We start from the raw sequence: 15,958 nt of genomic DNA, 5'->3' as shown, positions 1-15,958 counted from the left end.
GGGGAGGAACATCTCATTCTTTATTTGAGCAGAAAACTACAAATTACATGGTAATGCCGATACCCTGTCCAGGCTTCCCCGTCTAACGAGTGAAGGTGCCAAAACCCCCGGCTTTGGGCAGAGAGGGGGATATGTGACAAAGTCACTGGTAATGTGTCGGTTGGGAGATATGTTTAACTGAGGCTGTTAGCCTCACTGATATGAAACATGGAAGTTTCTCCTGCACAATTAGGTGCAAAGAGGGTTAACGGCCCAGGTTTGCAAAGGCCATGATTTTAGTGGATGGCAAAGTGCAGGGTGGATGCCATCCCCCATATCTCCAATCCAGGGAGTGGTCTGGAAAAACCTGCTCTAGAGAGCAGCTCGCATTTGCTGTGCTGAGCTGTGAGTGTCTAACCCTGAGTGGCCGGACGCTTTCCGATAAACAGACTGTGCTGCTACTTTGTATTTTTGTTTTGCCTTTATTCCGAATGGGCTTTGTTTTCTTTATGGACTCCTGGTTAGTTTATGATGCATAATAAACTAACCAGAAATTTAAAGAGACAGTGTTACTTGTCTACCTCAGCACACAGCCGAGCAAATCGCTTTACCACACTGTATATGAAAAAATGCCATACAAAATACACAGTTCACACAATATTCAATAAATTAATGTATGCGTGCTTAAATAATTCCACAGAGTGGAGAAAGGGCCATGTCCTGATCATCCCATCCAAAAATGGCATCCTCTTTGTTCAAGTAACTATAGACCAATCAGTGGGGTTTCCAGAGTCATATGTTCAACTCATCCAATCATGGTCATATCCATGTGTGCATGCATCTGTGCCATCCAATTGAGGATCCGGTGCCAATATCATCTATGGCACTAATGTCAATAGGAGGCAGCCACATGACACCAACTTCACGCACATGCTCCCAGCAGTCCATAAGGATGCTGCTTTATCAGACCTTTGCAACAAGGGTCACATGACTCATAGTTTTATCCTTATCAACAGGAAGGAATTTACACAAAATAGAGGGTACATTACCTTATTATATCATTGTGACAGAGCATGATATATAAAAAGAGAATGGCATATATTTGTGATAAACAGATGTACCTTATAAAAATGCATATAATAGTATATTAAACTAGAGGCAGCAAATAAATTTCTATACATCCCTTGGTAATGGAAAATCAATAAACATGAATAAAAAGGTAGGGAAAGAGAGACAGGAGGGATGCAAAGAGAGGTGGTTAAAGGCACAAACCAAATCCCACAATTAGAGATAAGCGTTGTTCTACTCGAACTGTTCGCCAATCTCAAATTCGAGCTGTTTTGGGCGGTGTTCGAGCCGGTCGGCGAACACGAACAATTTGAGAAAAATTCGGCTGTTCGAGGTTATGTTCGATAACTGTTCGTGCACCAAAATCATAACTGGATTTTTTCTCAGTAATGATGAAAATTAATGTTAATACGCAGTTTGAGTGTACAGCGGGGCGGGGGGAGGGGCAGGGGATGGATCTCTGCAGGAACAATGAAGATCTCCATTTTTTTTTCTCTTTCCCGCATTTGCAGTGGGGAGGTGCAATCTGTCAGCCTATCAGCAGCGCACACATGGAGCGAAGTGCTTTTTTTCACACAAGCAAGGGCATGTGTGATTGGCAGTGTATGTCACATGTCCTTGCCCTATAAGACCAAGCCATTTTCCCCGTCGCCACCATTTTCTCACTGCTGCAGCTGCGTGTTAGACGGCACCGCTGTTGCTGTGTGCGCTATACCTTGTTAATTTCAAGCCAATTTTCGCACAAATATACAGATAGCTTGGGAGTAGGGAATAGTTGTGATTGCAGTCCTTTTAAGGACTAGGTTACAGCATTTCCTACGACTTTTATCAGGCAGGTCTGTGCTCTTAAATAGATAGATTGTGGGAGTAAAGACTAATTGTAATTGGAGTCCTTTTCAGGACTAGGTTACATCAGTTCCTATCAGTTTTTGCCAGGCAGGTCTGTGCCAGTGCTGTGCAAGTTTTTTTCACAGCATTTGGCTGAATCTAGCAAAGCTAATCCTTTTTGGCCTATTGCAGAGTGTGTTAGTCAGTGGAGTAGCCTATCTGTGTTGCAATATATACCACCTGTGTATAGAATACCAATTTTTTTACTGCACCTAGTGAAGTAAAATCTTTTGGGCATAGCATCATTCTATTAGTCCATCTATACTGACCTCCATCAGGTTGCAAACTGAATATAATTTTTTTCTGCATCTAGCTCTGAAAAAATATTTGGGCTTCTAGCGGTGTGTGGGACTTGGTCTATTAGTCCATCTATACTGACCTCCATCAGGTTGCAAATTAAAAATAATTTTTTTCTGCATCTAGCTCTGAAAAAATATTTGGGCTTCTAGCAGTGTGTGGGACTTGGTCTATTAGTCCATCTATACTGACCTCCATCAGGTTGCAAATTAAAAATAATTTTTTTCTGCATCTAGCTCTGAAAAAATATTTGGGCTTCTAGCAGTGTGTGGGACTTGGTCTATTAGTCCATCTATACTGACCTCCATCAGGTTGCAAATTAAAAATAATTTTTTTCTTCATTTATCTCTGAAAAAATATTTGGGCTTCTAGCAGCGTGTGGGACTTGTTCTATTAGTCCATCTATACTGACCTCCATCAGGTTGCAAATTAAAAATAATTTTTTTCTGCATCTAGCTCTGAAAAAATATTTGGGCTTCTAGCAGTGTGTGGGACTTGGTCTATTAGTCCATCTATACTGACCTCCATCAGGTTGCAAATTAAAAATAATTTTTTTCTGCATCTAGCTCTGAAAAAATATTTGGGCTTCTAGCAGTGTGTGGGACTTGGTCTATTAGTCCATCTATACTGACCTCCATCAGGTTGCAAATTAAAAATAATTTTTTTCTTCATTTATCTCTGAAAAAATATTTGGGCTTCTAGCAGCGTGTGGGACTTGTTCTATTAGTCCATCTATACTGACCTCCATCAGGTTGCAAATTAAAAATAATTTTTTTCTGCATGTAGCTCTGAAAAAATATTTGGGCTTCTAGCAGTGTGTGGGACTTGGTCTATTAGTCCATCTATACTGACCTCCATCAGGTTGCAAATTAAAAATAATTTTTTTCTGCATCTAGCTCTGAAAAAATATTTGGGCTTCTAGCAGTGTGTGGGACTTGGTCTATTAATCCATCTATACTGACCTCCATCAGGTTGCAAATTAAAAATAATTTTTTTCTGCATCTAGCCCAGCCAATAGTTTTGGCCTAATACCACAGTTTGGCCACTCAGCTCTGCTCGGTTACCATCCATTGTTTTTTTGTGCAAACAACTCCAGAGTTGTGAATTAGTTAACCACCAAAATGAGTGGAAAAAGGCCTGCTGCTGGTGGAAAGGGGAATAGGCGTGTTGGGAAGGGGAAAAAAGGTTGTGTCCGTGGGGTAGGTGCAGAAGAAAGACCATCTTCCAGCCAAAATAAAATGTCTACTTCTTTTAGCGGACAATGTGATAAGATCCCTTTCTTACGGCCACGCCAATCGCTACAAATTCCAGATGAGGCACAAAAACAGCAGGTGCTTCAACGGATATCAAGTGCTCCTTTAAGTGGGCTCTCCTCCACATCAACTTCAACATCACAAATACTCCAGTCCTCAAAGGTGTCACCCAAATCGCACTTGCTTCCTCACAGCTCCCAAATCTCCAGCTGCCCGTCTGAGTATGAGGTAGAACAGATGGTTGAGTCTGCAGAGCTGTTTACTCATACTATAGCCTGGGAATCAGAGGTCGACTCCAGCGCTTCTGTGAATCCAGACGAGGAAATGATCTGCACTGATGCCCAGAATCTTTATGAGTCGGATCCAGGACCAGACGCAGAAGGTTCTGACCATAATGTAGACCCTCATTCCCAAACTGTAACTCCTGTTGGTGGAGACAATGAGGAAGACGATGATAAGACTCAAATACCTGATTGGAGCGACAACTTTAGTTTTTTGTCAGGGCAGGAACAGGTTGGCTCTGAGGACGACGGGTGTGATAACGCACAGGGTGATGATGATGAAGTCGGAGATCCCACTTACTGTCAACCCACAGTCAGCCAAGAGATGAGGTCAGCAGAGGAGGTGGAGGAAGATGCTAGTGACGACGAGGTCAGGTTGCGCCTTCCTGGACAGAGACGTAGTACTGGAAGCACGTCAACAACTGCATCCTCAAACACAACTCTGCCTCTCACCACAAGTCGTGGTGGCTCTTCAGGTCGCATGGGTGCTAAGCCTTGCATAGCCTGGGCATTTTTTCAGATCGATAAAGATGACCCAACTCGTGTTATCTGTAACATTTGTCAGCAAAAGCTAAGTAGAGGCCAAAAAATACATAGTTTGAGTACTTCATGCATGAACCGGCACATGGACATGAAGCATAAGTTGCAGTGGGAAGCTCAGTGTGCTACAATGCGGCCTAGCCGGCCGGGCCAATCACCGTCTGCCATATCTTGTGCATCCGCGGCCTCTTCATCCTCTGTGACTGGGGGGACAGCAGTCACACCTGTTTTGGGGCGCAGACCTGCCACCTCTTTACCCGCAACAGCCAGCGTGATTGGCAGGTCATCATTTTCTTTGGAGGTGGTAACACCAGCTGGTGTTGAGCGCTGTCCGACATCGATAGCACCACCTTTGGATCAAGGCAACCTAACATGTCCGCCTGCATCTTCCTCACAGACCGGCAGTTTGCCGGGGACACCCTTATCAACCCCGTCTAAGCACAATAGCCAGCCCTCGGTCCCTCAGATGTGGACAAGTAAAAGACCATTTCCTCCTAGCCATGAGAAAGCTAAGAGGTTGAATTTCACCATCTGCAAGCTCTTGGCTACAGAAATGCTGCCTTTCCGCCTGGTGGACACAGAGGATTTTCGAGACCTTATGTCCGTCGCAGTGCCCCAGTACCAGATGCCCAGTCGGCACTACTTCTCAAAGAAAGGTGTGCCTGCGCTCCACCAGCATGTCGCACACAACATCACCGCTTCTTTGAGAAACTCTGTGTGTGACAGGGTGCATTTCACCACAGACACTTGGACGAGTAGGCATGGACAGGGGCGTTACATGTCGCTGACTGGGCACTGGGTAACTATGGTGACAGCAGGACAAGGGGCTGCTGTCCAAGTCTTGCCGTCCCCACGAGTTGTGTGTCAATCCTCTTTATGTCAAAGTTCCTCCACTGCTTCTGCCTCCTCAACCTCCTCTCGGTCTTCCACCTGCACCCAAAGCCTGTCTGGTCATGCCACAAGCTTTCTAACTGCGCAGAAGGGATCCTGCACACCTCCTTACTATGCTGGCAGTAGGGCTCAACGTCATCAGGCGGTTTTTACATTGAAATGTCTGGGAAATGTGAGTCACACAGCTGAGGAGTTGTGGTCAGCTCTGGAGAACCAATTTCATGAATGGTTGTCTCCACTGGACCTGAAACCAGGGAAGGCCATGTGCGACAATGCTGCAAACCTGGGTGCGGCCCTTCGCCGGGGCAATGTCACACACGTGCCTTGTATGGCTCACGTGTTGAACCTGGTTGTCCAGCAATTTTTAGCCCACTATCCCAGACTAGATGGCCTTCTGCAGAGGGCACGGTCGCTGTGTGCTCACTTCCGCCGTTCGCATCCCGCAGCTCAGCGACTTACATCTCTACAGAAGTCGTTGGGCCTGCCACTTCACCGGCTAAAATGCGATGTGCCTACCCGGTGGAATTCAACTCTGCACATGTTGCAGCGACTGTGGCAGCACCGACAAGCCCTGGTGCAATACGTTCTGACGTATATCCTGGGCCAACGAGATTCAGAGGTGGGGCAAATCACGCTGGAGGAGTGGTCTCAGATCAGGAACCTATGCACCCTTCTGCACAGTTTTGAAATGGCGACGAAGATGTTTAGTGCTGACGATGCCATTATCAGCATGACTATTCCGGTGATTTACATGCTGGAGCACATGTTAAACAGAATTCGGAGTCAGGTGGTGGCACAAGAGGAGGTGGAGGAAGTAGAGGAGGAGGAGTTGTATGCGGAAGGGCTAACATCTGCAAGGTCCAGACGGTCGGCAGCACCAAGGCGGCAGGCATGTGAGGGTGGGGGAGATGGTTTTACCAGGGCGCATGGTAGCAGCCAAACTAGTGAGGAAGGTGCAGGAGCCAAGGAAGAAGTGGAGGACGAACTGATGGAAGACTCATCAGATGAGGGAGACCTTGATCACATTTCTGTTGTGCGAGGTTGGGGGGAGAGGACAGAGGAAGGAAGCATAATTGTTACCTCGCCACCAACACAACAGGGACTTGGTGCTCCTGGATGCGCAACACACATGAGTGCCTTCTTGCTGCACTACCTGCAACATGACCCTCGAATTGTGAGAATTAGAAATAATCCTGACTACTGGGTTGCCACACTGTTAGATCCCCGGTACAAAAGTAAATTTGCAGAAATGATTCCTGCCATAGAAAGGGATGCACGCATGCAGGAGTATCAGCAGAGACTGTTGCAGAATCTTACATGTGCTTTTCCACAAAATACCAGTGGTGCACGTAGTGAATCTCACAGTTCCAACTTGCCAACCGTGGGACCGTCAAGTGTTCAGCACTCAAACCGTAACAGAACCACAGTATCTGCTGGTAACATCAATTTTGTGGAATCATTTCACCACTTTTTTAGCCCATCCTTTGCAAGGCCACAGGAGACAAGAAGTCTGACACATAGTCAACGCCTAGAGACGATGGTACAGGAGTATCTCCAAGTAAACATTGAAGTCACGACTGTGTCACTGGACCCTTGCTCTTTTTGGGCTTCCAATCTGGATAAATAGCCGGAGCTAGCCACTTACGCCTTGGAGATCTTGTCATGCCCCGCAGCCAGCGTTCTGTCTGAACGTGTGTTCAGTGCTGCTGGTGGTGTGCTGACAGATAAGCACACGCGGCTCTCCACTGATAATGTAGACAGACACGTTCATAAAGATGAACAAATCATGGATCCGAAACGACTTTTCTACCCCTGTGTCATCCTGGGGAGAGTAAAAGCTTGATGATTGGTTAAAATCACCCTACCAACCGTTTTAAGCTTTCAAATTACTAATCATGTTTATCTTTATCTTGACTGGAAAATAATTTGGGCTTTGTAGCAGTGTGCAGCACTGATCCTATTAGGCCATCTATAATAAGCTTCACCAGATTTAAAATTAAAAATAATTTTTAGCTGCATCTAGCCCGGAAAATAATTTTGGGGCTCCGAGATGCGCAAGACACATAAGTGCCTTCTTGCTGCACTACCTGCAGCATGACCCTCATATTGTCAGAATTCGAAGTAATCATGACTACTGGGTTGCCACACTCTTAGATCCCCCAAACTTTTCGATCAACCTTTTCATTTTAATAAAGACCAAAAAAATGGTCATTTTTGAAATTATAAGCATTAGCAGGTTGTTAGAAACTGAAATCAAACAGTTTTCAACTCAAAACTTTATTCTAGGTGATGTTACATTTTCACATAGGACCCCTTGTTCGAAAGGAGCTTCTGAACTCTCTCGTCCATTGAATTTGTCAGGTTTTGGATGGTTTCTGCTTCAATTGTTTTGCATGAGGACAGAATACCCTCCCAGAGCTGTTGCTTAGATGTGAACTGCCTCCCGCCATCATAGACACTCCTTTTAATGATGCTCCAAAGGTTCTGAATGGGGTAGAGGTCAGGGGAGCATGGGGGTCACACCATAAGTTTGTCCCCTTTTATGCCCATATCAGCCAGAGATACAGATGTTTTATGTGCAGCATGAGATGGTGCATTATCATGCAGAAAAATGATCTTGCTGTGAAATACACGGTTCTTCTTCTTGAACCATGGCAGGAAGTGCTGTTTGAGAAAATCCACATACATTATGGGATTCATCTTTAGCGCCTTCAGGGATCCTAAAGGGGCCGACAATCTCTCTCCCCATGATTCCAGCCCAAAACATTACTCCACCTCCTCCTTGTTGGCGCTGTAGCCGTGTTTGCGTGGGGTGTCCATCAACCAGCCATCCTCCACTCCATTCATCTGGACCATCGAGCGCTGCACGGCACTCATCCGTGAACAAAACAGTTTTGAAATCAGTCTTCATGTAATGTTTGGCCCACTGGAGCCGTTTCTGCTTGTGTGAAGTGGATAGAGGAGGTCGACAGGATGGCATGTGCACAGCTGCAAACCTCTGAAGGACCCTGCATCTTGTTGTTCGGGGGACGTTGGAGGCACAAGCAGCTTCAAAAACTTGTCTGCTGCTATGACAAGGCTTTTTTGCCGCTGCTGTTTCAACCTGACGTAATTGCCTGTAGGAAAGAGTCCTCAATTTGCCCTTATCAGCACGCACACGTGTGTACTGTGAATCAGCTACATACTTCTTGATTGCCAAGACACTTCATCCTGATCATCGCACAATGTTGATTGTAGTCATGCCTTGACCTAAACACTCCACAATTTGTTGCTTCTCAGCAGCCGACACATCCTTTTTCTTTCCCATTTTGGCAGAAAATGTAGGCTGCTTAATAATGTGAGAGAGCCTTCTTAAGTAGTCTTGCCTTTCATTGGACACACCTGCCAAACTAATTAGCACAGGTGTCTGCAATTGCTTACAGTGATATAAAGAGCCCTGACACACATCACCATCAATGAGTTTAACTGACAAACAAACAAATTCTTCCCTTATCACTCCTAAACACTTTTTGCATAATAATTTGGAACGCGGTGTACATGTGCTTTTCCACAAAACACCAGTGGTTCACGTCGTGAATCTTACAGTTCTAACTTGCCAACCGTGGTCTGTATGGAATTGTTCAATAAAGGGCCCAAAATTAAGATAACATAGATGGGAGAGGTCTCTATGAATAGGAATTCCTAAGTATTTGATACCCTGTGAGGGCCAGGCAAAGGGAAAGTTGGACTGGATGGAATCCTATATGGATTTAGGGAGGGAGACATCGAGGGCCTCAGACTTCGCTGCATTGATTTTAAAATTTTACCATGTAACAAAGTGATCTATTTCAGCCATAACAGCAGGGATGGATATATGTGATTGAGTGATATATACTAGGACATCATCAGCAAATAGAGAGCACTTGTACTCGGTGCCTCCCACCTCAATCCACCTAATATTGGGGTTATGGCGAATTGATGAGAGCAGGTGCTCCGTCACTAGGATGTATAAGAGAGGGGACAGAGGACATCCCTGCCTTGTCCCATTGGTGATTGTGAAAGGTGATGAAAATGTTCTGACGCACCCCCTGGGCCTTGGGACACCCGGAGCTGGACCCTTTTTGGTGGATGCTGGTGGTTGTAGTCTTCGTGGCGGCGATCCGGTTCCGTGGCTCAGGGCGGTCAAACCAGTGGCGGAACTATTTATGTGGTTTTGATGTTTAAATGTCCGACTACGCCACCCGTGGATTGCGGTCAGAGTGAACCACCGCTACAGGGCAGACCGCTAAGGCTGGTGTTGTGGGTGCAGCAGAGCGTAGCATAACTCCCCACGGGAGGAGTATAGCCTCAGGGCAGTGTATGCGGAGGATGGGGGTGATGGTGCAGGGCAGCAGCAGTAACGACACGGAGTCAGTGATGCAGTTCAGGGCCTTTACTCACAGTTCTTATTATCCAGACCACGTCTGCAGGTAACGGCTGCCCACGTCGTACTGTGCTCACCAGGTGAGGGGCTCAGACAACTCCCAGATAACTTTGGAGCGCTTCACAGGACCCCCTTTGTGTGTCCTTTGTCTGGCCTTTCTTACCAACACTTCTGTCCGGCTGCCTCGGGCCTCCTCTTGGTAAACTTGGCGCCAGTTTCCCTGACCCTATGTGGTGCCTTCCTAGCGGGTGGAGCAAGGGGCTGCGCCACATAAAATGTCAGAGCCTCCGGTTTCTAGCTGAGGGTCGTTTCCTGCCTCCACTAGTTCGGGGACCGGTCTCCCCCTTTGGCCTGACCCCTCCACGCAGGTGGATTCGGGCGTGCGGTGGCGACTCGCCCGTCCGCACCCCTGGGATCCCTTCATTCCTCGTTCCTGGAGCCTTCTCCACTCCTCTTCCTTCCTTCTCCCTCTTGCAGGCCTGGGCCTCTGTTACTAGGCCCGCCTCCGGAGCAGAGCTCATGCAGAGCCCCTGCTCCCTGCCACTTCTGCTCAGACTTCTCTGCACTGAACTAAGATGGTGCCCACCTTTTATACTCCCTTCTCAATGCACCCAGGAACTGCTTCCTCCCTGCTCCTGCACTGCAGGGTTCCCTTCCTCAGTGTTCCCTCCCCCCACTCCAGCCAGGGACAGGGACTGTCGTGCCCATCTCAGGGGCATATTGGTCGCCCTGCCCCACGGCAATGTGGTGTAATGCATGCAGGTGTCGGGTCCTGATCCACACTCCATCCTTATCTGAGAGTGAGATATCACACCTCTGGGTGAGGTGCAATACGTCTGTAGCAACCGAGCCCTCGGTGCTACAGTTCCATTTATCTTCAGCCTAGGTGACGTATTGTGATACAGGGCCGTGATTTTGGCTATAAAAGGGTCCCCTAGACCCCTACCCCAAGCTTTTTAAGAGAATCATATATGGCGTGCCAGGAGACTCTATGGAATGCTTTCTCAGCATCCAACGAGAGTATCTACTTACAAATTTTTAACTGCATCTAGCCCAGGAAATACTTTGTGCCTAGTAGCAGTGTCTGCTAGTCAGCGGATTATCCCGGCTGTTAAGCAAGCTACACCACCTGTAGTTTGGACACTTAATTTTTTCAAAGGAAATGCTTCGGGACCACGGGATACTTAGTGAAGAGCATCAGGAGGCACCCCAAGGCATAGGGGCTGGGACTGGCACTAGGATGCCTTGCGGTGGACAGCCGAGCTCGATCCTTATAAAAGCTTTTTAACTGCAGCAGCTTTAGTGGACGCTACTGGAACTGGAATTACGCGGCTGCTGGCATGAGACTTGCCCTCCAATAGATCCTTGTAAATGGATTTAAAGTGTATTCATTCAAATTAGAGGGACAATTTAAATTAAAAAGCTTAGAGCTGCCTCCACCATAGGGGGGCTCTCTCGACCCACCAGCGGACAGGCACCAGTATTGGGAGAGGGGGGCTGGCCGTCAGGGTTCACCGCGGCTCTGGCACAAACCCGGCGACACGGAGGTGGCACGGGCAGGAGCGGACTGGCCGTCTCGGCTTCTCACTTTTTGGATTTTAGAAGGGCATGACATGCCTATATCTGTGTCTCCCCCTCCTTTTACTCCTCCACCTCTTTTCTTTTCGCATGACTATATGTACTTGTCACTTTTCCATGTGTTAGTTGTGTCTTCTGAGCAGTTTGTCAGCTTTTGGACACCTTTGAAGGTGTTTTCTATGTGTTTTTGTTTGCCTGCCATTGGTTTTAACGGTGTTCGAAGGTGTTCGACGAACAGTTCGACGAACAGTTCGGCGAACACACGGGTGTTCGACGAACCGAACCGAACTCGAACACTACGGGGGTGGCTCAACACTACCCACAATGACAAACCAAATAAACACCTCCCTCAAGGTATCTGCCTTTAATCACTACCCTCATTCCATTCTTATATGGAAAACCTAAAAATCAAAAGCGAAAACAGTGTCAGCGATGAACATGTAAAAGTTGTTGCTGTAGCCTTGTAAGCTGCTTTTCTAGTATAAATATGAAGGGGATTAGATCAATAATGCCACGCTCGCAATATTGACACAGTAGACTGTGAAAGACATGCACTGTCCATGTCCCAAATTGCTAATCCACGTACATGGTGCACTGTCAAACTTTTTGCCAAGTCTTGCACATGATAGCACAGAGCGGGCACCACTTTCTTTGTTTATCTTCCAAAAAGGTTGAGGGTACGCTATTATTTTTTGAAAGAAAGTGGAAGTGGGGTGGCTGTGACGGCTCCACCAGCAACTTGACCAGGCTTTGCTCATATTGCTGGCCACCTAGCTTTTCTCACATGAGTAGGTGATGTTGCTTCATCTTATGATAGAGAGTTGTAATTTCTAGCTTATTTAAGGCAGGTCACCAAGGTCCTATTTTCCTCCTTCAAACTTTGTACACTGCAAAAGATTTGACATCTGGCAGAGTGGAAAAAAATTCAGTTTACCGAGATGCTCGCACAGCAATTGCAGCATCACTTTCTTCCTATCTGCCTGTAGAAAAAGCAAGTCTGCCCTTGAAGATGATTTTGCTGGATTATGGCTCTGCTTTTTCTCGCTGTTGTTCTGCAAAATTTGAAATCAGCCGTATAGTTTTACCAAAAGCAGAAATTTTATTTGCAGAAAATAATTAACTACAAATTTAACACCCTTTATTGTGCTCTGAGATCTCTCTAGACTACAGACCATAATAAGCGTAATATTTAGTGATGAGCGAGCATGCTCGCTACTGCTCGGTGCTCGCCTGAGCATCTCACTGCTCGAGATGCTCGGCGCTTGCCGAGTATTTCCGGGGTTGCTCGGCAGGGGGCTCTTTAGAGCGCTAATGAACATGCAGGGATTGCCTGCCACTCACTGTAATGCCGTAGCCATGTTAGTTGTGGCATTACAGTGACTGGTTAGCTGCACAGCGACATCAGGTCTATATTAGACCTGGCACCGACATGCTCGTCACGGTCACTCTGGAATCAGACAGTGTAGGGAGAGCTGCTGATGAGCTAGGGAAAGATTTGCTTGTATCTAGTTAGTGTGGGTGTACCACACTATATTAGAGACACATATCCATCTCAACAAACAGTTCTTCTGAGGACAAATCCATCTGCACAGATATCAGGCAGGCAGTGTATATAGGCAGGCAGGGTAAATAGCAGACAGCAGTGTATATAGCACAAGAGGTTCCATTCGAGTTCTGTCTGCTGCTGCTGTTGGATATTTCTAGAAATAGGTCCTGGTCTCACAGGCCAGGAATAATTTTTTTTTGGATCTTAATACTCATTAAAAAGCAATCCAGAGAATGCAGTTTTTCTGCACAATTTGCTGGTTGCCACTGCAGAATACAGGAAGGTCCTTTCCATGTTACAGCGCTAAAAATCCAGCAATTTAAAACTGTGTTTTCTCCGTCACACGGATCACATATACGTTTTCAGAAAATACTGCCATTTCTGACCTCCATGAAAAATTTGTTTCAGTGTGTCAGTGAAGCAATTGACACCAGTTTGCTATTCAAAATAGTTACCTGCAGGCCAGGTAATTAAAACTGTGGTTTCTCCGTCACACGGATCACATATACGTTTTCAGAAAATACTGCCATTTCTGACCTCCATTAAAAATTTGTTTCAGTGTGTCAATGAAGCAATTGACACCAGTTTGCTGTTCAAAATAGTTACCTACAGGCTACAGGCAGCAGAAAGTAGGCAGGCAACCATTACCAGTAACACCAACACGAAGGAAGTTGCCAGTACAATGGTTAGGTCTTCCAGAATCTGGTTGTTTTTTAAAGACTCTGCCGATAACCCCAAAAAGGCCATTTGCACAACCTGCTAGGCCAGCATCAGAAGGGGTGGCAAAACGACCAGTCTAACCACCACCAGCATGATCAGGCACATGGCAACAAAGCACCCGACTTTGTGGGCCAAAACCCAGTTGAAATGGGCAAGGTGTGTGGCAAGGGATGGGAAAGTGGACGTGATGGTGATGGTGCATGCAGATGTTGAGGCCCAGGTGGTTGGCAAACTGAAATTGTGCCACAACAAACACCAACATCTTGTCGCCTGACCTTCCTGTCCCAATCGCTAGGGGACCACAGTACACCACTATTGAACCTAGAGCAAGGTCAAAAGATTGTTGGTTGGATAGCAGATAATACTTCCAGTCACTTTGCCACCACCACCATCCTGTCTTCCACACGGTCAAGTCTCAGTAGCCGTGAGTCTGGACCGCATAGTCCTCACTCTAATCCTCCTTCCTCCCACCATGCCGAGTGCCGGAAGACAACTGATCCCACACTTGGACACTCAGAAGAGCTGTTCACTTTTCCATTTGTAGATTCGGGGCTCTCGCCCGGCCAGCTTCATGCCAAGTCAAGAGGAGAACGCGTGTAGCGATACCAAAATATTTGAGCATCCACGGTCACATGAAGGCAACGGTGGGAAAGTGCAATTACAGTCGCAAGAGGTGGATGATGAAGATGATGAGACACAATTGCCAGAAAGTCAGGAGGAGGACAAGGGTGCGGAAGTGGAAGACAAGATAGTGGATGATATAGTAACTGACCCAACCTGTCAGGGGGACATACAGAGCGAGGACAGCAGAACACAGGGGGAGACAGTCATAGCATCACAACAGGCAGGATGAAGCAGTGTGATGGCAGCATACACAAGGCGGGAAACTGTTACCCGTAACACCAACATGATGGAAGTTGCCAGTAAAACTGTTAGGTCTTCCCGACTTTTAAAAGACTCTGCAGAAAACCCCAAAAAGGCCATTTGCACCCCCTAACAGGCCAGCATCAGCAGGGGTAGCAAAACTAGCAGCCTGACCACCACCAGCATGATCAGGCACATGGCAGCAAAGCACCCTTTTAAGTGGGCCGAACCCCAGGGTCCAAAAACAGTGTCTGTGGGTGGCACTACTGTATCTTCCGCTGTTGTGCATGCAAGCCAATCCCCTGTCCATGGTGCATGCGAAGATACCTCCTGCCTTGCACCTGTCATTGCATACTCTCAAGTAGCAGCATCAGGAAGCACGTCCACGTCCTTGTCCCAGCGCAGCGTTCAGTTGTCCATATGCCAGTCCTTGAAACGCATGCGCAAATACGCAGCCAATGCCCCACAGGCCACACTATGAAATTCCCACATTTCTCGCCTGCTTGTGACGCACCTGTGACACCCCAGGGGTCTGGTTGCCACAGTAATAGAGATATTATGTCTGAGAGCAAGTGGGAGGTTTCTCTGGTCAGGAGCCCTAAACATGCAACACGGCCCACCCAGACCTGGGAGGGGAGGAATCTGCCCTTATAAACTGGGTCTGGGGCGGGATTAGAGAGTGAAGCTGCAGACAGAGTCAGAGCCTGGAGTGAAGTTCCAGACACAGGGAAAGCAAGAACAGGAGCTCTGTAGGAGCAGAGGCAGAAGGCCAGGGGCTGTGAGCAGAGATATAGCTCGCCCTGGTTGAAGTTACTAAAGCCGGACACAGGAGTCCGAGGCTGTGGGGACTGATTCACCCAGCAGCAGAAACCAGCCGGCAGGGGATTCCAGGTCCTCTGGCCATAGAAGCCCGGAGGCTCAGTCACAAAGAAGGGACCAACGCCGCCATCCAGGAGCGGAGGCTAACAGAAGGCCCCAAGTCACCAGCCATACAGGTGAGAACCACACGGTATACTCAGGGACGTGGGCTACTTGTAACTGCTGACAGCAAGGTAGCCAGGAAGAGTGCAGATAAACGTGGAGGCCTACAACTCCACCTGGCCAGGGGAACTCCTGCTTGCTCGCAGACTGACCAGGCCCCTTATACTAGCCAGTACTCCCGGGAGGGTCTGCCTTGTACCATCAGTAAAGACCCTGAACTGCACCTCACATCTCTGTGATTCCTTGCCGCACCAGCACCATTAGCACTGGGACGCTCGCGCCATCACTCCCATCATCTCTCACATTAGCTGCCCTGAGGCAATACTCCTCCCGTGGGGAGTTATCCCATACTCGGCTGCGCAACCAACATCAGCCTCAGCGGTCGGCAGCGCAGCGGCAGTCACCACTGACCGCAATCCACGGGTGGCGTAGTCGGACACTTATTACAACATTTAGACTGCCACTGGTTTGACCACCCTGGGCACGGACCGGGTCACCGCCACACGGAGACTACAACCCCCAGCATTCTACAACAGGCCCGGTTCCGGGTTCCCCTGCACAACACAGGCCCAGGGGGCGCGTCAACTTTGGCGTAGTTGGCAGGATTTCGTGCCCGCAACCACCGGGTACTGCGTGCCTGAAAAAAAGACTTTTGAACTTACCTTTGGTG

Source organism: Phyllobates terribilis, unplaced genomic scaffold, assembly GCF_046119375.1.
Source record: "Phyllobates terribilis strain yellow unplaced genomic scaffold, ASM4611937v1 Scaffold_3__8_contigs__length_932513732, whole genome shotgun sequence".
Classification (NCBI taxonomy): Eukaryota; Metazoa; Chordata; class Amphibia; order Anura; family Dendrobatidae; genus Phyllobates; species Phyllobates terribilis.
The sequence above is the reverse complement of the archived record's forward strand: the minus strand, read 5'-3'. Positions refer to the sequence as shown.